General features: G+C 44.9%; 1 pseudogene; it reads left to right on the forward strand.

The window, feature by feature from the left end:
- Positions 1-24188, forward strand: part of LOC144773917 (dipeptidyl peptidase 1-like) — a 128938-nt pseudogene that overhangs the window by 29705 nt on the left and 75045 nt on the right.

Below are 24188 nucleotides of genomic sequence, written 5' to 3' on the forward strand. Positions count from 1 at the left end.
CAGTCCTACATCTCCCAGAAAGCATCTTCTCTGGGTAAGTAATGCGTGGGGAATTATGGAAATGTAAAGTCCATGTGGCTTCAGTGTGTTGCAGATCCAGGCGCGCTGAATTCAGTTTAATTGCAATCCTCAGACCTCCCTGGGTCCCCACAAACGTTCCAACCTCTTAGGCACAAATCCGCCAGGTCGTAAGCTGGTTTAATAAACCGAAACTTCTCATGCAGTCATGAGCTGCCTGCTGACAGCGTCCCTTGCTGGACCTATACTGGGGAGGTGGGCTGGTGCAATCCAATACCTTGGGCGACGAAACACTGCCTGCGCAGACACCAGTAACAGCACCAGCCAACTTGATAGAACGGGGCCCCTTAACGAGTCTCTGGTTGACGCGAACATATCCACACAAAACCTCCAGCAAGCAGAAGGAAGGGGCCACACGCAGGAAATCCAGGCAAAGATCTTTAATTGGAATGCAGTTTGGCATAATGCATTTCGACTTAACTGTCTTCTTCAGATGCTACTGCTACACTGAATCTGATTCACGCTGCCGTTTTCAAATGTCTCTGCAGTCCTCCCTTGATTGGAAAGGCACACCTACCCAGCCATGTGATCGCTCACCTGATGTAGTTCTGTCAGTCCTACATCTCCCAGAAAGCATCTTCTCTGAGTAAGTAATGCGTGTATATATATCCTTGTACTCGTCTCACACCACAGGAATTCGTTTTCCAAAAGAGACGAGGCGAACCCAATTGCGTGCTGAATATTTTATTGTTTTTTTCTCGCCCAGCACCGCCGCCATTACGCGTTTCGGTCCTACTTGGACCTTGATCACATGACATGTTACATGGGGCAGGCAACAGATTTAAACTGACAGCGCAACAATGTGAAAATAGACATGGACAAAAGACTTTTAACCTGCCATGTTTCAAAGTAGCTGTAAAATACATTATCTGTTTGTGCAAAACAATGCAAATCCTACGTACAAATCATCAATAAATATTTATAATAAATATCCATGATAAAAGCAATTTGATCCATTAGCCAAAAGAAATCATATTTCTCAAACAGGATTAATTAAAATCTATGTACAAATTTCTTCCAATAGGCAAAATTAGGTCATATCTCAGAATACTAACAATGAGATAAAACAATACTATATAAATGTAAATGTAAATGTATGTGTCTTGTAAAGCGCACTGCTGCCCTGAGGCGTCGTGGCGCTGTAGACCGCTGGGGAACCCGTCCTGGCTATCCCTGTGAGATGGTCCCTACTGGGTATCTCCAAGGTGAAACCAGGCATCCCCGGCGAATGTGGGGGGCCGTTGTAGAGATGAGGCAAGCTAATGCCCAGAGTTGCCGAGTGTGCTCCCTGGTTAGAGTGGGCACCGTGGCGAGAATTATCGAGTCCGCTGACCCTGGTCCGCGACCCTGCAGCGTCGGGAATTGAACCCTGGTCCCGGGCCATTCTCTGCTTCCGGGTCTGCCTCCTCTAACCAGTGAGCCACACCACTCCACTCCATATACAGTGGATCATAGCAGCTTCAATTATGATCATGGCAGTATGTAAGCTCTAATAAGGCCCAAGTGGGAATTCACAGCTATTTGTCCGCAATAAAGTGCATAGTGTTTCTTAAAATATGTGCTAACCCTAAAACTAGATATGTGCAAAATAGAGATTAAAATACTGTACTTCTTATTTTACGAGCAACAAGGATTGTTCATTGATGGACACATAGCGTAGATAAATATATTAAAAAGAGACTTTCAATCATGTTCATAAATAAGTAAAAAAATCTTCGCTGGAATTCAATCCATTAGGACTTTTTGTGTCCATTTCAAGTATATACTTGGTTTCCAATTTTCTCAATTTCACATTGCGATCGCCACCTCGTCTTAATGGTGGGATACAGTACACCACATAGTATCTGAGCTCATCGGGGTTCTTGGCATGCAATACATCAAAATGATGGGCTACTGGGAACGATTCATCCCCATTCTTAATTGCGCGCATGTGCTGGAGTATCCTCTTGTGGCACTGGAGTTTGGTACTACCCACGTACCGTAGGCCACAAGGACGCTCCAGCACATACACCGCAAACTCCGTCTTGCAAGTTAATTTCTTGTCTATTTTGATGGGTCTGTTCTTAAAAGGGATGTGATATTCTGTCTTGTTCACACCCTGTTTGCACGCCTTGCAGGAGGCACATTTGATAAAACCCTTGCTCCCCATATTCCATGAGGAATTCACTTTTACCTCTGGACTGCTGGAGAACAGCGTATTACTCATAGCACTGGCCTACCTAAAGGTTAAATTGGGAGAGCGCGTACGTTTTTCATCCAATGTGGGATCATTTTTGATGAGAGGCCAATTCTAGCTGATGATTTTCCTAATAGCAAGATGCTGGTTACTATATGTCAGAATGAGCCTCAAAGGTTGTTCCCCACTAGGGATGTCATTAACAACGCTTCTGGTTACCAGTGCCTGAGTCCTACCCTGTGCATTAGCTCTATTCATGGCTTTGTCAATCACTTTCGGACTGTATCCCCTCTCAATGAATCTAGAACCACACTCTGACTGAGCTTTGAAACAGTCAGTATCCAGGCTGCATATCCTTCTAATCCGCAACATCTCCCCATAGGGGATGCTGTGCATCAGATGTGCCGGATGGTTGCTTTCTGCATGTAGCACCGAGTTCCCGGACGTGCTTTTTCTAAGCAGCCTGGTATTCAAAAGGTTCTCAGAAACAAAAATCTCTACATCAAGAAAAAATACAGAAGATTTACTAATGTGGCCGGTAAAGTTTAAATTCATATTGTTCACATTTAGAGAGTCAATAAAGATCTGAGCCTCACTCTCTGTACCCTTCCATATAAATAGCAAATCATCAATGTATCTGTACATACGGACTATCTGGTTGTTCACAAATTCATTATTGTCTGACAATAGGACCTGCTCCTCCCACAACCCCATATGCAAGCAAGCATAGCTGGGGGAGAAGCAGGCCCCCATTGCCTCGCCCCTGATTTGCAGGTACACTTGTTTTGCAAACAAAAAATAATTGTTTTCTAGGCACAAAGTTATTATTGCCATCAACATGTTGTTATGCTCTAGATAACAGATTGGACGTTTCTTTAAAAAATGATCTACTGCTTTTAGTCCATCCCTGTGATGGATACTTGTATATAATGAGGAAACGCCCAATGATATGAGCAAAAAATCATCATTCCAAACCACATTTTCCAATTTACGTGGTAAATCTCCTGTATCTAAAATAAAAGACGGCAAAGTTGGCACATGTTCCTGAAGGAAGTAGTCCACATATTTACTCGCATTTTCCATCAAACTGCCACATGCTAATATTATGGGCCTGCCAGGTGGATTTTCTTTGCTCTTATAGATTTTGGGTATATATATATATACATTTCTTTTTTCCAAGAACAGTATAGAATAGGTTTATAAGTATCTGATGATATGCAGAAGATGGCAGAAAATCGAGTATAACCTTTAGCCTGGAGACCTACATCAGCACTTTTTTTGCTTAGAGTTTAAGTGGTCACAAGAGGTACAAAATGTTTTGAATGCACAATTCTGTTTCCCTACTTCCACATCAGTCATAATGTTGCCACATGAATATGTTATTCGCTGTTACTCTTTCTAACTTCCTAAAATGAGCTTTGTGGCTAGTGTTTTGGTTATGAGTCAGTCTGGAAATCCCTTGACTGCGCCTGCATACATTGCTGCCTCTGTGTCTCATCACATGTTTTACTGAAGCACTTTTTCAGCACAGTCAGCTATTTCCAGGGCCTGTGGGTCGACCAGGACACAGAATATTTAACATTGGCTCTTTACAGGTGGGAGGATGATCTAGCACTAGGTGGGATATTTTTGACATTGCAGGTAGCGGTATAGTTTTGCTTGTCTGAGACAACAGAATAGATAGGGTAAAATATAATGTTGTAATGATGAGTGTCAGAACATATTGTTTTTTTTTTTTGTTTGTTTTTTTTTAAACCTTTATTAGCATCAAAAGGATATACAATTCTAGGCCTACAACCAAATCGGCCGGCAGCAATATGTAAAGCGGTCACGGGTTCCAAGGCAAACAATACATATTCAATCAGCAAAAAGCAAAGGCAAAACAATCGTAAAAAGGGGAGGAAAACACCTAGGAACCAGACGGCCAAAAAACAGGAGCAAAAAAAGGTTAATTTTATAATATGGGGATAAAGAATACGATAGGCTCACTTTCAATATAGAGGCGTCCGAAGTCCCAAAACCATCCTCAGCGACACTAAGGGGGCATGGGGCCGCAATACAGGAGAGGCAACACAGTACACACCGGGAGACAGGGACATTTTAGACATAATCGACACGTGTTCATTATCATCTTTACATGCCCACCACCCAAACCACAGCCAAGCCAGGACAGACGGATCGGACAAACATTACATCAAAACTAACCCGTCATAGTGACCTCTAGGAAAAAAGGGGGGGGGGGGGGCCAGGAAAGGGGAGAGAGGGGGAAAGAGGGGGAGGAGAGGAGGACAAAGGGGAAAAATGATAAAAGGAAATGAAACACAAAAACGAAAGAAAGAAGACCACGCCGAAACAGGCGTCCCGCGGCGAGAGTACAGGAGAAAACAGGAGCATCCGTAACAAGGAGGGTACAGCAATCGAGACGAAAAGTAACCAACCCAGAAGAGGAGGATCGACGACGCCACATACCCCACCCCGAACATACCACGGGATGCAAGGACAGACGCGGCATTACTATAAAGAGATACAAAAGGGCCATAGAACCATAAAACAAACAACAAATAGATCCCGACCCACCCATCCCACCCTGCACCCCTGTAGAAGGCTATGGCCTACCCTTCAGACAGCGTGCCTGTCGCCCTAAACCAGAACCCGAAATATAGCAAGAAAGAAAGAGAGAAGAACGAGACAAAAAGAAACATAAACATAAATGGAGAAAACAGGAGGGAGGAGCATGAGAACAGAAATCAATACGGTCGGCCGCAGCCCTCCGCCCAACCCAACAATCGCAGCAAAAACAGACCAGGACGACACCCTTTCAAACGCCATAAAACTTACAGAGGAGAGGACCTCCCACCGCGCTATGGGTACAAACAGTCGCGCCACAAAGTCATACAACAAGAGTCCCCACGAGTCGCGCATATCAACCCCATCCCTTCCGAACCACAAATTCCACCCACCACATGACAATGTAAAGTGAGCTACTCAATACAAGACCAGCACACAATTGAAAAAAAAATTCACTGCCATGTAGACAGGGGGGGTCAATCGGTCCGCATGTGAACAAAAGTCTGAGTAGAGAGTTTATGAGCATCAGCAAGCGCAGCACGGGTGATGAAGAGCAGGAGATTAGTTTCGACGGTTGGGAAAGTGAGGGGTTCTCTGCAATAGACAAATGCGACGCCATCGGTGCAGGCGCAGGCGGCAGTCCACCAATATTCCCGGGCATCCCAGCCGAACAGAGCCGCGGCACAATGACCAAGTCCCTGGGGTCAGAACCTCGAAAAGCAGGGAGCCCCACAGTCAACGGCACACCAAATGATCGTCGATCAGCGGCGGCAACACTTGCAGCAGTCGAGGGGGGCGAGGCAATGGAGTCTCTGAAACAAGAGGAAGGCAAGAAGAAACGGCTGCTCAAAATGGCGGCAGATCGTGGCGGGCTCACGGGGACATCGGGGGCCAGGAATGCGCGCAGGGATCGCAGAGCTTCCAGGATATCTCTGAGGGTAGGCTCACGCTCACCAGACCAGACCCCCGCGCAATCAGGCAACCCAAGCCCGCCGCCACGAGGCGATATAAGTTCCAGATGGTTGGCCGCCATTTCGCGAAGTCAGCCCAGTCGCCACCCTCCACAACTCTCAAAAACAATTCCAAAATGTAGGACTTTACAGAGCTCCGGGGGGCTCCCAGCAATGGCAGCCTTGGTGCAGAAAGGATGTCCGCCCAATGCGGGTCTCCGCCCACGCCAGCACCGGCGCCCCAAACAAGCAGAGTCCGGGCGTAGAGGTCCAGAGCCGCCGGACACAGCAGCGGCGGGGGGGACCCCTTCACAGAAACAGTCCCCGGTGCATCACACCCACTTCAGCCTCGCGGCCACCAGGGCAGGCCCGGATCAGGATCGCCGGGATGTTCGCACAACGGCTCTCACCATTGGTTCACTCTCTCGACCGGGGCCGACAGTCGTCGGATCCCACAGGCTAGGTCCCGGTCTAGGTTCCACGGAGGCCCCGGTCTGGCGGAGGGCACAACTTCGGAACCGCTGCACGTCAAAACCTCCGGGCCAAACGATAAGTGCAAGTGAGGTGTCCCGTCTCCAATTCTACGATAATGCGTCGTCTCCGGACAGGATATGATACAGGATAGACGATCAGGCCGGAGGGCTGCGGGAGCCGAGCTAAAAGGCCCAGAACATATTGTTAACTATTTTACTGGTAGAGGTTTCTTGGAGACATAGTCTAAAGGAACATGTATGTAAGTAGTTGTATTAATTCTTAAAAAATTAAGAATTCTACAAGATTGTAAGTTTATCCAAAGACTACTTTTGGGTGTCATTTTTGCAGTGCAATGGATCCTATCTGCCAAAACTGGATTGGTGAAATGGGCCACATGTTAAGTTACACATGCAAAGTTTGTGGTATAGATCGAGGATGTCATGTAGAATGCTTGTTCTAGAACATGGAGCTACATCACCTACAAAGTCTTTATGGTTGGCAACCCTGCCTGTGGGTCTGACAAACTCTCCTTCTTTGCTGGCTGTCAGCACATGTGCACCCAGGGAACCATCCGAATACAGACTAAGAAGTGCAGAACTCAAAAACAAGGCATCATGCTATATCTGTTGGGGTTGCAACAGTTGCCCCAATCATGCCGCAGTTTGGGAAGGAGTTGAAGGCTGACTTCTTTAAGGAATACTACAACAAAATGCAGTAACACCTCACTTTCGCTGTTTGAAGGCAGCCACCTCTACTGTCCACAGTGATTTTATCTTTGCCCTGCAGAGCACTCTACTTTCTTTTGTCTAGATTTGTGCTTTACAATTACCACATACATTCTTACATGGGGATTGGGTTTAAAAGGCCATTAACACAAAAATGAAGGAGAAACACCCTTTACATCACTGCTTGGACCGTGCTGTGCCTTAACAGCACAATCCCGAACCATAACAGCATCTTTATGACACATTGCTTTTCCATGCAAGTCGTTACCACGATTTGCATTAAGGAAAGCGTTGTTGGACTGATGTTGGACTTTAAGTCCAACACTTTCTCTACAGTTGCGCGCACTGGAGCTGGAATAGTACAGTATCTTATTCCAAAGTCCAGCTCTTTCCCTAAGGCAAGTCATTGTAAAGAATGTGTGGTAAAGGAATGTGTTGTAAAGACGCATTCGTGGTTCGATCACATGTTAAGGGAGGCATGGCAAATGTCCGCTTGGTTCTGACATACAACCAAATAAAGATTTTCTTGCAGAGGGAGCTCCATCAAAATAACCTAGGGCACTGGGATCCATCCTGGGCAGATGTTAAAGATAAAAAGTGGAAGAGAAATCATGGCTTAGAGGTGCTCCTCCACTGGGTTGCATTGTCTTCAAACTTCTTGCTATGGAAGGCCTCCTGGAGCTAAAGTGTTTACATTAAAGTAGAAAGGGTCCCCTAATCCAAGCCAACAAATCACTTCTCTTGCAAAGCACTTCTCTTGAATGTATTTTCCTCCTCACATCAGAAACAGGATGCCACAATCTAGCAGCCCCTGGCTTCAACAAGTACCAGGGCTCAGTGGCCTCAATGACTGGTGACTTCAGATGTTGAGAAACCAAATGATTCAATCATGGAAGAATAAGCGGAGGGCTCCTGCTATCTATCCATGTGTAGACCTCCATATCCAGGATGTTGTCCGCTAAGCCTAAGATAAAATCACTAACTAAATCATCAATTGGCTGAAGACAAGGAACAGGAGCCTAGGTCTTAGGGTCATAGAAACAAGAAAACAGTCTATAGGAATCATCATCATTCTACAGTGAACCATTAACTCCACCTCTGACCACCTCTTTATTTCTAAATGAGCCTTCCTAAAAACTGAGTCATTTTGTACATTTATGTAAGATTGGTTAATACTATTCTGCTATGTAGGCTGGGAGGCCCCCTTGGAAACCACAAGCTTTAGAAATGTTTCTTCATTCATAACGCACAGAGCCTATCTGAAAACTGTAGAGGAAGGTTGCTGATGGTGCGTAAGGCAGAACATTAAAAGAGGGCAATTTAGTGACGGAGCCTGCTGAATTACCATATCCTATTCTTAATTAATGGAAATACACAATATATTATTGTATTGGGAATCTAGGTATTCAAATACTCAGGTGAACAAAGGAGAGTAAGAGTTGAGACCTTAGAAGGTTAAATAGCCAACGTGTACTTCAAAGGGTAGGGAATCTTTCTACCTGGATGCACATTTTAGTACCTCCATTACAATGTATGTGTGCCTGTGAGCACTTCAAATTAATCTTTTCACTTCACAATAATTTTATGTTATAACAAAATACATGTACATCAGCGAGCGCGTAGTTTATAGTGAATAGCTTACTTTTTGATTGGCAGCTGCATAGTTAATCTAATTGGGGGAAAAAGTACTCTAAAGCCCAATTTAGCATGCCATCCAGAGAGAAAGATGCAGAAATCAGATGCTAAGATCCTCTTGGAAAGGAGATGTAGGTCTGCAGCAAGAACAAACAAATCAGTAAGTGTGACATGGTGTTGAGTGGCAGAGCAGGCACTGGGCAAGGTGTTGTGGCCTCATTCAGAATTTCTGCAGGCAAATCTGTCACATATGCTAATACACCCTGACAAATCTTGGTCTCTCTTTGTGTAGAGGCAGTTTAAGTAGGTATTCTGGCCCATTTATGACTGTTGGTGTAATAGCCAAGGTTCCAAAACTATTCCAGATTTTTCGTGTGTACTAAGTTCATGATATCGCCTTTGGTTTCCATTTGATTTGAGGTTCATTCTTCAATTTATGTAATTAACAGTACGAACAGCATTGCCAGAATGTTTTACAAGTTACTGCCACAAGACTCTTCCTGGTTGGGTCCATGATGTTTTGGGCCGGCACTGGGCATGTTTCGTTGGGAAGAAAATCTCATCTTCATGCTCCAGCTCAGAAACCATGGGGCATATTACCAAGCAATAGTGATAAATATCGCTATTGCTTGGTTAGAGACAAAAATTTACCGCTGAGCTGCGGCGATTTTTATCGCAGATAAACCTTGGTATTACCAAGGTTTATCGCAAATGCGATAAAAATCGGCCGCAATGCATGAATATCGCTGAAAAGTCAGCGATATTCATGCATTACCGAGCTAATGCTCTTAGCCATGTTATCCACCTCCCATTGGATAACATGGCTAAGAACTGCTCAGGGCAGGTTTTAGCTTTTGGAGATATTCGCGCTTAGCGCGAATATCTCCGAAAGTTGGTAATAGGAGATAGCGATGTTAGTGACTGTTTCCAGTCGCTAACATCTTGGCACGCCCACTTTGCATGTCATTAGTGATAAATATCACTGACATGCAAAGTGGGTGCCCAAGATGGTCGCTATCTCCTACTAGCTGTCTCTAACTGGTGTTAGCGACAGCTAGGGAATAGGGAGATAATTTTATCTCCGCTTTCTTGGCTTTTAAAGCCAAAAAAGCGGAGATAAACCCCCTTGATAATATGCCCCTATGAGTTCTTATGAACATCACAAAAAGTGATGTTTCACTACTCTTTTGCCATTGTTGCAGGGCTTCTAGATAAAATTTCAGCAGATGTTAATATATATATTTTTTAATATTTTGGAATTTCTTTGTAGTAAATTAAACTACACGTGTGGCCCAAGTTGGTAAAAACAATCCCCAAAATGTCCTCTTTAATTCCGCTCTATTATTTCGAATTCTTATTAACTTGAATATGGTATCAAAATATAGAACAAAAAGTCACTTGTTTTTATCATCTAAAGAATTAAAGAATTAAACTGAAATATCAATGCTAAGATGTACAAACATGTCAAATGGAATTACCTATATGACCCTTCACAGTGAGTGTTGTCGCCATCTAATGCAGTATATCTTTGAAATCTTATGCACTGTATCATTTCAGCACAAGTATATTTTGTGTAAAGATTTAATAGTATAAAAATCTGCAGGATTTTTATCTTTGAACTGGACATGTGCTGGGTAACTTTAGTCTAGGTTCCCAATTATTATGGTATTTAGCAACCGGCTTTACACAAATAACATTTGTTTTTGATAAGTCATTGGTCAAAAGAAGTAGAGTTGAGAACAAGAGTTTTTTAAAGGCTTAATCATTGGGCCCCGATCTGATTCTCTATCATGTTGCTCATGCCAACTCAGCAGGAGAGACCAAAACTCATGCCTTCTATGTCCCTTGTCTGACATATCCCAGTTGACTATACACTTTACAGAACGTAGCCAATCCTTGTATTGAGGATTGGCAGAGGCCACCCTTTGCTTACAGATCTCTCCGTGTGCCAGTAATATGGCATAGAAAACCAGCTTTGCGTAGTTCCTCCTAATCTTTGGTTGTGGGTCTAAGCATCCAAAAATAATCAGCAAAACGCTTACTTTGATTTGGATCTTTAGCATGCTAGACAAAGCTCTACTCACGTCATTCAAGAACACCTGGATCTCTGGGCAGTGCAAAAACATATGCATGTCGTCTTCATTCATACTGCCACATTTCGGACAAGCCATCTGTTGTGTTTTGTATAGGAAGACACTGATAGCCAGGTTGTAAGTTCTAAAAGTCTTCTTTATTAATCCATGTCAAGTGGTATCAAACAAGGATCTGCCATGTAACAGCTCTTAACCCAGCTCCCATATCTCCTATGCCAGCCCCACCAGGAGCAGCCTGCCTAGCTGCTCAGCCCATCTCCAACTGTCACCACTCATCCACACAGGCACCCAGGCATTCCATTTATCACGGTCACACCAACATTCCGTCAGCATCTCTCACTCTGGCTCAGCAGCTAGGAGGACCTAGTCTGATTCACATATACATGTATACCTTAGGATATAACATTATCCCTTTCCTTTTAAAATGAAAACAAAACTTACAATTTAAAAAGAAAAGAACTATACACAAAAAGGTGATAATGTTCATAACTAAGGGATGAGAATGAATTCAAAACATCACCAAAGATAAAACAAAGCAAACAAGAAAAGATGGCCATAATATGACATGTTAAATACATGCATCAAAATCCTCCATCCTCCCTCATGAAAATTGTTAAGATTAATTAGATATAAACCATCAAACAATATCGAATTGGGAAGGAAAAACAGCAATTAAACATTTCAAACAAGCAATAACCTCATCTTTTCCCAATAACACAAAAGAAAGAGATGTACTGAAGGATGCACATACCCCACAACAAACACCCGAGGCCAGAAACAGACAACTAGGGTGAACCAGCACTACAAATACACGTGTACCACAATATGGACCACATAGAGGGTACACACAGTGAGGCGCAGGGCGACTTACACACGGCAACATCTGAAGCGCAGGGAGACTTACACAGGACAACATGTGACGCACAGTGCGACTTACACACGACAACACCTGAAGCGCAGGACGACTTACACAGGAGAACACCTGAAGCGCAGGACGACTTACACAGGACAGCATGTGACGCGCAGGGTGACTTACACACGGCAAACTTATAAGACGTGCAGCGCAGGGCGACTTACTAACACAACACAAGAAGAAGAGAACCACCCACCCAGATCAGAACCACCCTCATGCAAGTGAGAACCTGTGATGTACACCCACCAGAAGACTATGCCGTCCCAACCAATAAAGGGTGTGAAGCGGTGGAATCACATAATACAACAACATTGCAAGGAAAATGCAAGTACAAAAACAATAAGCCTGCCTAGCTGCTCAGCCCATCTCCAACTGTCACCACTCATCCACACAGGCACCCAGGCATTCCATTCCTCACAGTCACACCAACATTCCGTCACCATCTCTTACTCTGGCTGAGCAGCTAGGAGGACCTAGTCTGATTCACATATACATGTATACCTTAGGATATAGCACCATATCACCTCCTTTTCCAAACTTCGAAAGTCTCCGCGGGGTCCAATAGGCCCTGTGGATGGTGAAAAGATGATTTTACCTCAGATATGCTGGTTTTACTATTTTGTACATCATAGACATAGACACTTGCCATTGGTGCTCCAGTCAAATCTCTGGCAAGCATCTTCACCACAACTCCACTGGCAAGGTGAAAACTCCATCCTCCAGCTCAACCATCAGCCAGTACAGCATAGCTATTTCTCTCTTCACAACGGTCCCCTGCATAAGTCTATCTTCATATTCATTTTGATCTCCCATTATTGTGCTGGGAGCATGATACCAGCTCTGTATTTGGAGGAACTTGAAACTTGAGACCTTATGGTCTGTCATTTGTTTGCACATTTCCCATATAATCAAGTGACCTTCGTGTATTATATGCTCACATCTTGTTATACCAGCCTCACATAGTGGCATTGCCATCACATCTTTTTTCCATTCTGGAGAGCCCTGAGAATCCCAAAAGGGGGTAAGTAGGCTGAAGTGCAGAAGTTTTAGGACCTTTTTGATTTTGTACCATGTCTCGGCCAAACCCCCTAAGATTTTTAGCCTAACCTTTTTAAAGTACTTGGGATCTGCATATTTGTCCTTAAAGCCTCATTCCCCCTTCCTCCTGCCTCAGCATCACCGCCAATAGCCTCCCAATTTCTGAGTTTGTGGATGTATTTAACAGCATTTTTCCATTCTTTAATAAGAATGCCCAAGATTAAAAAAGCAGGTCTGGTAATGTTAACCCTCCTTTCTCCGCCCTCCTTCTCATCGTCTTCCATGCTATTCGTGGCCCTTTAGAAGACCAGATAAAGCTGCTGATCTGACTTTGCATCCTAACAAACCATTCCTTCTTAAAGGGTAGGGGAATTGAATCAAAGAGAAAGGTGAATTTTGGGAGGACTATCATCTTCACCAAGTTGACTCATCCAAATAAGGTGAGCAGTAGATGAGACCAGATCTTCAATAGGACTTCCACTTCTTTCCTTACTTTTTCGAAGTTTACCTTGGTAAGTTTGGTAATATCGTGAGGGATCTTAACTCCCAGGTATCTCATTTGCTAGCCTCCTCCCCTACCTCTATGTTCCAGGCTATAATCTCTGTCTTATCTGTCTTTGATGTCATTGCCTGATATCTTCCCAAAGTCTGCCGTTGAAGTCATGGCACAGCTTAAGGTTTACTGCAGGTGGGTTGTATTGATTAGTATGTTGTCTGCTTATAAACCTAATTTCTTTCTCCAACCGTTGTATTGAAATGGTAAAATATCTGGGACCCTCCTGATTCTTCTGGCTAGAGGTTTGATATACAGATTGAACAGTAGTGGTGACAAGGAGCAGTCTTGCCTCGTGCCCCTGGTGATCCAAACAGAGTTTGTCAGGGACCCATTAACCAGCACCCTAGCTTCTGGTGCAACGTAAAAACCTGCCAGGGCTATACAAAAGTTTGTCCCAAGATTTAGAGACTTGGCCGCAGCTTGTAAATAAATCCAGTTAACCAGTTCAAAAGCCTTGGTGGTGTCTAATGCAACTACTGCTAGTGGGAGCTCGTAGGCAGTGTCCAGATCTATAGAGCCAATCAGCATGTAAGTCAGCTCCTTCAACGATCTTCCTCGAATGAACCCCTTTTTAATCTTGATGTACCAGCTCAGATATCACCCCATTGAATCTATCAGCCATAATGTTCGCGAAGATCTTATAATTGCAATTTAAAAGCGATATTGGCCTGTATGAATCACAATTTTTGGGGCACTTGCCTGGTTTCAGAATTAGCGTGATGATGGCATCTTTCCATGATTCAGGCATTTCAGCTCCTGTCACAATCAGTTAATTGAAGATTTCAACTAGGATAGGTGTTAGTGTACTTGCCAGGGCTTTGTATACTTCCTGAGGCTTTGCTGATACACACATTCTTAACATTCAAATTATTTTCGTAACCTATGAAATTCGGTGTAAAAAATATGCCTGGGCGTAGTTTTCGGAGTTACAAAAAAACTCTGCGAAGTTCCACGTTTGGCAGAGTGCAGTGCGAACTGCAGTTAGTGCTTGTATTTCTGCCGCTCCTGTAGAAATACTACCTGAGTGGAAGCGCGCGTTCGCGAACTTACTGTTCGCGATTGCGAACTTACCATTTGCGAGTGGAAAAAAACTCTGCTGCACATCGTGAAGGGGAGTTTTCTGCACTCCACGAGCTCTACAGAGTGCAGAGTGCAGAAAACTCCACAAACTCCGCGAACGGAGCCGCCCAGGCCTAGTAAAAAACACTATCTCTGCAATACATTCCTTGATTGTGACATGCCTGAAGTACATAGGCTTAGTTGTTTTAGGACTTTTCACTGTAGGAAAGCCACTGGCATGTACACCCTGTGGATCAGTATCTCTAAAGTGAATTTGTCGCTAAGTGTGTTTGACTTCTTTGGGCCATATTACATAAAGTGCAGCAGGGGTACAACGGGCATTTGGGCTCGTTTTGTGCGCCTGCAGGGCACTTTTGTATTACAGAAGGGACTGCAGACGCTTGTATGGCCACTTCTGTAATACCAATAGCGCTGACGCACATAAAGCACCAGTGCTATCTACAAGGGGGCATTTCCTCATGTGCATGGGGGCATGCCCCATGCAAATGATGGAACCCCTTTGCTTCTGCACCCACATCGTATTACCGACGTGGACACAGAAGCAAAGAAGCCCATAGAACGTGCAGACAGTGCGCCTCCTGGTAGCAGCCCTTCGCAGGGGGTAAAGAGGCTCCTATGGACCCCCCAGACATCCCCTTTGTCGGCAGGTGCAGTCAGTGACTGCACCTGTCAGCAAGGGGATCACTAGTCCCCTTTAAAAGTGCAGGTGGGTTGCCCCTGCACAGTGAAAGACGGAGCGGCTTTAGAGCAGCTGATCCGTATTTCACGTGAATACACTGCCTCCGGGGCAGCACATGTTCGCAGCTGCTCTAGGGGCATCGCATTCCCCATAATGTGGTGCATTTTTCTTCATTGCACCGGGCGCACCTTTTTAAAGGTACGGCAGGCACAATGAAGGAAAATGCTCTGCATGTGTAATGCATCCCTATATCTCCAACTATGTGCCTGTCTTCCTGCATGCTGGCCCTTTCCATATTTTCTTTTCAGGATCAGGCAGTGTATATATGGTGATGTTTTGAGATCAGGAAATAACTAATATATTGGCAGAGGCAGCCTACATGCACTATGATTGACATCAATAGAGAAGCACTGCACTGGAGCAAAATATTAATTAAGTTCTCATTACTGCCCACGTGCTTTGGTCCCTTGCATGGGAGGCATTTCTTCACTTCTTCCTGCTGAATATAAAAGCATTTGAAGGGGGACTAGAGAATGGCATTGTCCCTGTGATTCGTGTACATATAAGGTATATGCAGTAAATCATTTTACTGCTTTTACAAGTGAGGCCATTTTTGTTTTTTCATACCTTGACATATGATAAATATATAGTCATTGAAAAGACGAATGTGTGCCCTTGCCATGCACTGTGTATGGCCTTGCATATTACATCACTCACAACAAGTTAACTGAAATCCTTTATGACTTTCACTGCAGCGGGGGTTGGCCCCATGCGGCGTGGTTGGGCACAGGACTTGACCACAGGCCAAGACCTGTAGCCAACACCCACACTGCGGACCGCCAAAGTATGTGTGCAATGGGGGGTTGGGTGCAGGCCTGACCCACGTGTGTGGGAGGAGATAATGGGGTACTTTTTTGTTTTCTGTCTCCATCTTGAAGTTCAGAGAAATTTTTAACAAAATCGTTATTAGACAACCCCATAACACACATATAGAGTGAGAGATATGAATCCACTTTTACACAACACATCTCTGAACACTGGTTGGGAAAATGAATTTGAAATCTGTTTGAAATCAGATTTTAAAATACATGTATGACCCTTACAGAATATTTCATCAAGAGGAGTATTGTTTTCTGTGCTTTGAAATGTAATGTTTTTTCAGTGGTTTGCACTTCAGTTTCTATTGTTTTCCTGTAGGTTTTCACCAAAACCCTACATATACAATCTTGACTTTGTTGACGCCATTAACTCTGTTCAGAAGTCATGGAAGGCAACTGCGTACAAGGAGCATGAAAAGCTTACGCTTGGAGATTTACATCGAAGAGCTGGTGGCCGCCACTCCAGGATCCCCAGGTATTTGCAGAATAACAAATGTTTAAAGTATTTGCAGTTTGTTTTGTAGCAAGATCTCAGGACCTTATTACGAGTTTGGTGGTCCTCCTGTAACACCACACTGCTGTGCTGGCAGGAGGACCGCCAAGCCTGTGGTGAGCCCACCCTCCAGGTTATGATTATAATCCAGGGCAATTGGGGAGTGCAGCAGCTGTCTTATGGTGAAAGCTGTATTAGGCCCATAGGAGAGCATTCATAGCAGACCGCTGCCATGACAGCACCTGCAGCAAGTTCCTGCATGGTGCCCACCATGTTGTGCATGCCACACCGTGCAGGAGTGGGGGTGCAATAGCAGGGGGGCACAACATATGCCCACCTTGCACGCACTCCCAGAACCAGAAGCAGCAGGGGGACATCTCTCCCACACTTTTCATGGCAGGCTCATCGCCATTAAATGTGCGGTGGAAAAGCAACTTGGGATATTCTCAGAAGTGCCACAGCACCAGCATATTCCTACCCTATTCCACTGTGCCACATTACAGGAACCTGGATCCTGGTGGGTGTGGCAGTCCTGTGGCAGTCCAACCGCCACACTCGAAATGCTGCAGGTTGACCCACAGTGGTGGCGGTGGTCAGACTGCCACCGCTAGTGCGGCGGTCCTAGGACCGCAGTACTCATAGTAAGGCCCTAAGTCTTGATTCACCCACTGGGCATACTTCAATATGGTGGATAGGTTCTGAAGAACATGCTGAAAAAAAACGAAAGATTTTTTTTTACTTAGGGCTGCTATGGATGGAGTTGGTATTGAACAATCCGCTATGTGCAACTCTACAGCAATAACTAGGTTGACGCAAGTAACTTTAGATAATACCACACCTAAACCGGTATATAATGGACCAAAATGTGATTTTCTGTTTGTGTCCAACATGTGTACTGTATACTTCTGATAAAACTTCAAATGAACTCTTTTGCAGTAAAAAGTGCAAAATGTTAAATGAATCTGCCCACACCTCTTTGTGTCTCCCATCTTCTGGCAGGCAAAGCCATGTGATTTACCTGCAAGAATGCTCTCAGCAATCGGACTGTGAGGTGGATGCAGCCTCACCTTCCCTCTTTCGCAGCATGGATTTTTTTATATGGGACCATGGCAGTGGCCTTTGCAGATGAAGTAGGAAGATGGACTCAGGGAGGCAAGTCTTTACAGCAGCGGCACCTTCCAATATCATCTGCGGGCCAGTGCTCAGTAGGGATAGTTGCGACCATCAGGCCAAATCTTCTGATAGTGATCTCTGGGTCAGTGGCAGCCCTGTAGTCGCTGGCAGCAATACCAGATTATTCAACCTATAGCTGGCTGCCAGGTGATAAGTGTCTGGCATAAAGATGACCCAGCTCATTATGGAACTGCGCAGAGAGGTTGTGAAAACCCTATCATAGAATGGGGATTCTCCTGGCACAGTCTCTTGGTTTGTCCACTTTCTCTGCTATTCCTCATTGGAAATACAAACAGGCATTTCCTCCGATACAGACTTTTCAGGCACACTCATTCCCTTTCTCATCGGGCAGGAAGGCTTCTAGGCTCTTCAGGCAGATCCTCAAATCCTCCAACAAGAAGTGGCTACAGATGATGACCCTCATCCTTGGGAAACTTGCTGTCAGTCAGTCACAAGCCATAGTTCCTCAACCAGGTCCGGCTTTTGCATAGATGGTGCCAAATGCAACAATCTTTTTGGCGCCACCCCTTCCCCCATGACCTCCTCCTCGGATTTTCTTATTATCGCCCGGCAAAAGTGCCCCTCATCCCTCCATAGCCATGCTCTTGCATACGTTTAATTTAGTGCTGGTAGAGGCTGGCTTTAATAATCCAACCAGCTATCCACATAAAATACATATCTGTTCTTTGCAGCAGGTGTATTAACTCTCTGTGCTACTTTATGGTGAAACTGCCACTAGACAAAACTCTGATTTCTCTCTCTCTAGCAGGAACATTAATCTTGACATTTTTATTGTGCCCAAAAGCTTAAAGCACAAGGCACTCTGCAGCAGATGCTTTTAAATTGTATGTTATTGCTAAACACAGCACCCCCCCCCCCCCCCGAAGTCAGTGCCCTCGATCCAGGTCAGTTCCCAGTGTGGCTGCATTGGTCACACCGCCCTAAAGCCAAACCAATACTCAACAGTTCTTTGAGTACTCTGCAGAGTGCTTCATTACTGGGTCAAGAAGAACTTGAAACTGAAGAAAGAGGAGTGGTTTGAGTCCCACTTTTAAAAAATATTTTACATATTCTCTAGGCATGGGATGTGGATCCACTTGAGTTGGTTCACTTTCAAGTGTCCTTCTCAGGCTGCTTTCCAGACACAACCTTTGTGTAAAGTGATTCTTCTCACAATAGGTAAGACTGGGGCCGGCTCCAAGCCGGAGCATCTGCAACATGTACGCAGTGAAGTGTGAGCTTCCTCATTGGGCTATTGTCAGCCTTTTAAAGCAGTAATCGGAGACAGACAAAAAACGCAGTCCTCATTTAGAGATGTCCTTAACTTGAACAACATACTGCAGTGCCACCTTTCTCCTCCAACAGCTTGCAAAAAGCAGTGCTCATGAAAAACTCATCAACTGCCCATTGCTAACAAACTTCTACATGAAATGTGTAAAGGTAACCCTGCCTCCATCCTTCTCACGTCAATGTCTGGATCTCCACCCTCCAACCATAGTAATTCAAGCTATATTCTTTCACTATTTGAAGAAGATATCCTAATCATCCATCTTTTTTTCTTTTTTTTTTTGTCCTCATTTGCCAGACCCTCGTTCCAAAGAAAAAGCACCGACCACCTTGGGTGTCCTTTAGGCATGGGGCAAGAACATACTCCTTACCCAAGCCCAGGACATATGTACCAGATTGGCGGAAGATGCTTTCAAGGAAGTTTTAGTCCATCTAGCCGGATTTCAACCTGCTGAACCAGCTTCGTTGATAACCATCTTTAGCGATGCCACAACCAGGGCCATGGAGTGTATAGGCATATTCATCGACACCGAGGAAAGAAAAAAAAAAACCCGGGCTGTCCTGGTGATCATTCTATCTCCACTGAACCAACAAATTCCAAAAAGTGAGATTGCGTTTACTGCAGGACCTTGCCATGTCCACCTTTGATGTTTCATACAGGGACATTAGCCAACCAGCATGCGATGGTGCCTTAGAGTAGACCCAACATTTACAGTTCTGCCATCTTGCAAGGAGGATTGCGTAAAATAGAAAAGTTCCTGCTGGCCCCGTAAGATTACCATCCAACCCAAATATTATTAGTGGCAGAGTGAGGAATATTGATGTTTTAAGGATTGATTCCAGGGTGACCTTTACTTCATCCCAGAAAGCGGTAGTATGGGGACATTCCATGAACATATGGATATCGGATGCTGCGGGGAGGAGGCACTTATTACAGCACTTTCCTGGTTGAAATTTGGAAAGCCTTAAAGGGGAAAGATAGACTCGATGTACTGTAAACAGGTGATTTCGCCTCAACCACGCTGGCTTAACAGCTTTATACAGGAGAGTGAAAGATCTAATCCATAAGTCACCTTGAGCACTCATGTCCAAACCCCACAACTCCTCAGGAAGGGTGAAGTCCCCATTCACCTCCTCCAGAATTGACCAGTACCAAAATGCCACCTCTTTACTCCCCCTTGCTTCTCTACCAATTGTTTTTCCAGGAAGCTGTTCAGCAAGATAGCACAGACCAACCTGGACCGGGTTTTCCGAGAATGTAGGGCACTACTAAAATCTTGGTCCTTCCTTCCTTTGACCGTTCTTGGGAGGATAAGCCTGGTAAAAATGTCTATCCTTCCCAAATTTACATTTATTTTCAATTCTATCCCATTAGCCTTTGATAAAAAAAAAAAGCTTCAAAAGTGTCAGCAGGAAATTAACTCTTTCATTTGGAGATACAAAGCAACCAGACTAGCATGGAAGAAATTAAGGAGGAGTCGAGGGAAAAGGGAGGGTTGGCACTGCCAGACTTACAGTACTACGCTTGGGCATTCCAACTAACCCATTAAAGGATTCTGTTAAAAACTCCATCAAGCTCCTCAAACGGGAAAATGTTTAAAGCCATGCTAGTTGGGGCAAACTTGCCACTAGACGTATTTTTATTCAAGTTTGGTGATCAGAGATTCTTTAAAAAAGTGAGATTAAAGATTTTACAATCATTGGCGAAGGATTGGGTGCAAATAAAAACAAGAGTAGGGTTGGCCTACTTTTCAAATTTCGCCCCGATTTGGGACTCCCCGGGGCTTCCCCCATGTTTGAAAGACAGTCTAGTAGCCCCTGTTAAGGAGGCTGGGATCCTCAGATGGGGAGAACTATTAGCAGGAGGAACGGTGGTGGAATGGGAAGAGTTTTACGAGAGGGTTGGCCCTGCCTTAACGAGATTAAAATATATGCAACTTGCTAGTTGGTCCCGGGAGCTGTTTATTAAAAAGGTTCAAGTAGGGAAGAACAGCTTCCTGGAATAACAATTGCCCAATCATCCATCTTGTACCAGACTACATTGAGCAACATCCAAAATGAATCCCACCGGCTTTAGTACTCAGTCTCACACATATGCTCCTACACTGCCACCACCCATGTTGCAGGCTAACTGTACACTCTTCAGCACTCCGCGTGCACATAGGTTGTCGGGCAAGGTTCTGAATTTCACATACCAGTTGAACTTTACATGAGAGGGAACAGTAGCTCACACTGTCAAACCGATAAATAACAAGTCTGGGCACACTAAACATTCATCCAACACATTACACTTGCAGTCTAACGTTTAGCTACAGTAGTGTTTAGCTTCTCACTTTGCAGAAAACTCCCAAAGGAAACTTAAACGCATTCAGTGGTTACATTCTTTGCATTCTCAACTTGTTGGGAAGCAGTGTTTTTTGGCTGATTGATTCTAACTTTGTTCAGCTTTTGACTGGATTTGCAGTGCCTCTCGCAGTGGGCCAGCAGCTTTCAAAGGAGACCTCTCTCTCTGTCGACTCTGTAACCAAGCAAAGCCCCTTTGGTCAGAGTTGACTGAGATGCAGAGAAGCGCAAGGTTGTTCTTCTTACACAGGAAACATTTTAACTCAAGTTACAGCATTGGCTCGATGAAGAGAACTGAAGACTTTGATAGGTTGATACGTAGTTTGTTTGGAATATCAAATTTGTGTTCAGTTATATGAAGTCGGATGGATTGCAATCATGCAAGACTAAAACATAGACATTGATGACCATTTCTTTAAGGTCTGATTACTAATGCGGATTCATTTTAAAACATTTTGATATAACGAGGGGTGTGATGGTCCCTTTTGGCGTGCCTTCCCTAAGTATAATCTCTCCTTGTTATGGCCATCTTTGGAGGGTGACGCTCTAGTTTCCACCTTCCCCCTGACTACATAAGGGCTCAGCGCCTACGCGCACGAATTGTTGATTGCTAACATCGTCGCGCCAGCGCTTGGTTGTTAACTTATATTGCTGCAAGCGTTTTTTAACTTTGCTGATGTTTTTTTTAAAATTGTTGTTGTTGCTGTTTGTAGTGGAGGGAGGAAAAGCGTCCTTACTTCCTGGTTGCTCCACGCCGGGCGGCCATCTTTTTGGAGGGTGACGCTCTAGTTTCCATCTTCCCCCAATCTACTTATTCCCCTGCCCTTTCGCGCAGCGGTGACGCGCAGCGGTGACGTGCAGCGGCAGCGCATAGACACGCCGAAGAGGCGCCAAAGAGAAGCCAGTCCGTGCCCAGACGCCCTCTGCTCTCAGACCGTGCCGGCACCATGGTAGGAAACCGCCTCTCATATAGCGCTTCCACCCTGCACGCTCTACGACCTACCCCCAATTCACTCTGCCTACATTCGGTCTCCCCTATAAATACGATGGCCCGATGTAAAACATGTGACTGGGGTATGTATACCCCTATTATAGGGAAACATTCCCCCATGCATAAATGGAGGATGTTCCTTCTCAACTGTCGGTCTCTGTCGAAGCATTACACCGAACTGGCCATGCTTATAGAGGAGCTCAAACCTGAAGCCCTCTTTCTAACAGAGACATGGCTTCAGTTAGAGACCGATCCTGCAACAGTATGGGCCACCCCCCAAGGCTACACTCTTAAGCGATTGGATTGTCAGACAGGTAGAGGTGAAGGGCTGGCTATCATCTATAGAGACAACTATAGATGTCGCATCACCCCCTCCACAACACCAGGTTGCGAGAGCCTACACTTCACTCTCGAATTCTCCTCTACCACCACTTTTTCTGGGGTTCTAGTTTATCGACCACCTGGTAATCTTGGTAATTTCGTCACTAATATAATGGATATAGCCGCCAACTTAGTACTCACCTCGGCAAATTTTACCTTGCTGGGCGACCTAAATTTACATTTAGATGATCCATCTGACTCAGCAGCCAACAGTCTCCGTTCGAACCTCCAGGCTATCGACCTGCGTCAGAAAGGTTTTCACTCGACGCACACTAAGGGACATCTCCTAGATCACATCTATAGTAATCTAGATAACCTTATTGTCGAGGTACCCATACCATTGCCCTGGACCGACCATTTTTTAATACCCTTTGCATGGTCCACAAGCACTCGTCCCACCTCACAAAATCATAATAAACGCTGGGGAAGAAAATGGGTCTCGCTCCCGCTCCCCAAGTGGACACTGGCTCTCAACGAACATCCACCTCTGAAGGTGACTAATCCCAACACAGCCACTGTCAATTTTGACAACTGGATTTCTTGTACTCTTGATCAAGTCCTCCCGAAGGAATCCTTGCACTTGATAAAAAGCTCCAAATTCGCTCCCTGGTACTCCCCTGCCCTCAGAACTTTGAAGCAATCCTGCCGTAAATTAGAGAGAGCATGGAGACATGATCACTCCCTCTCTAAGAAAGCAGAGTACAGAACCGCAATAAAGCTCTACAAAAATGAGATGAAATCTGCACAAGCTCAATTTTATGATTCCAAAATCAACCTAGCCGCAAATTCCCCCAAAGAAATTTTTAAAATAGCCAAATCTTTAATTCCTCCCCTCCCTGAGCGTCTGTCATCGGATGGCGCACAATCCCGTTGTAATAACCTGGCCACTTACTTCTCCCAGAAGATTCAGACCATTTATTCCTCATTCACCAGTGGTAATGATGATATGGAATCTACCATCACAACTGAGCCTGACCTTCCTGCCCCCTGCTTGCTGGACAAATTCCCTCTTCTAGACTCCACCACATTAGACAAAATGATTTCCAAAGTCACCTCGGGATCTCCCAATGACCCAGCACCTCCGCAGATTCTGATCAAGGTCATGGATGCTATTCGCCCGGTCATCCTGGATGTTCTTAACGCCTCCATTATCACCAATTCCGTCCCAGCCCCTTGGAAGTGTGCGATGGTCAAGGCCCTACTAAAAAAGCCTACTTTGGACCAGAACAACTTGGCCAATTTCCGCCCAATTTCCTTACTTCCCTGGATGAGCAAACTGCTTGAGAGGCACGTTAACATCACATTAGTAGATTATCTGGAATCTAATGGTCTGCTATGTGCCTCTCAGACAGGGTTCCGCCCTCAGCACGGAACCGAAACTGCCCTTCTAGGAGTGACGGAAGAAACTAGAGCTGTGCTGGACCGGGGATGAAAAGCAGCCATTATATTACTCGATCTCAGTGCCTCGTTCGACACGGTTAACCATGCCACTTTATTACATCGTCTAAAGGGCATGGGCGTGTCGGGCGCGGCACTGGAATGGCTGTCCTCCTTCCTGGATGAGCGATTCTTCCAGGTGTTCGAGGACGAGGTAGTCTCCCCCAAGCATCCTCTTAGCTGTGGGGTTCCTCAGGGCTCCTCCCTGAGCCCCACACTTTTCAATTTCTATATGCAACC

The sequence above is a fragment of the Lissotriton helveticus genome, chromosome 8, assembly GCF_964261635.1.
Source record: "Lissotriton helveticus chromosome 8, aLisHel1.1, whole genome shotgun sequence".
NCBI lineage: Eukaryota > Metazoa > Chordata > Amphibia > Caudata > Salamandridae > Lissotriton > Lissotriton helveticus.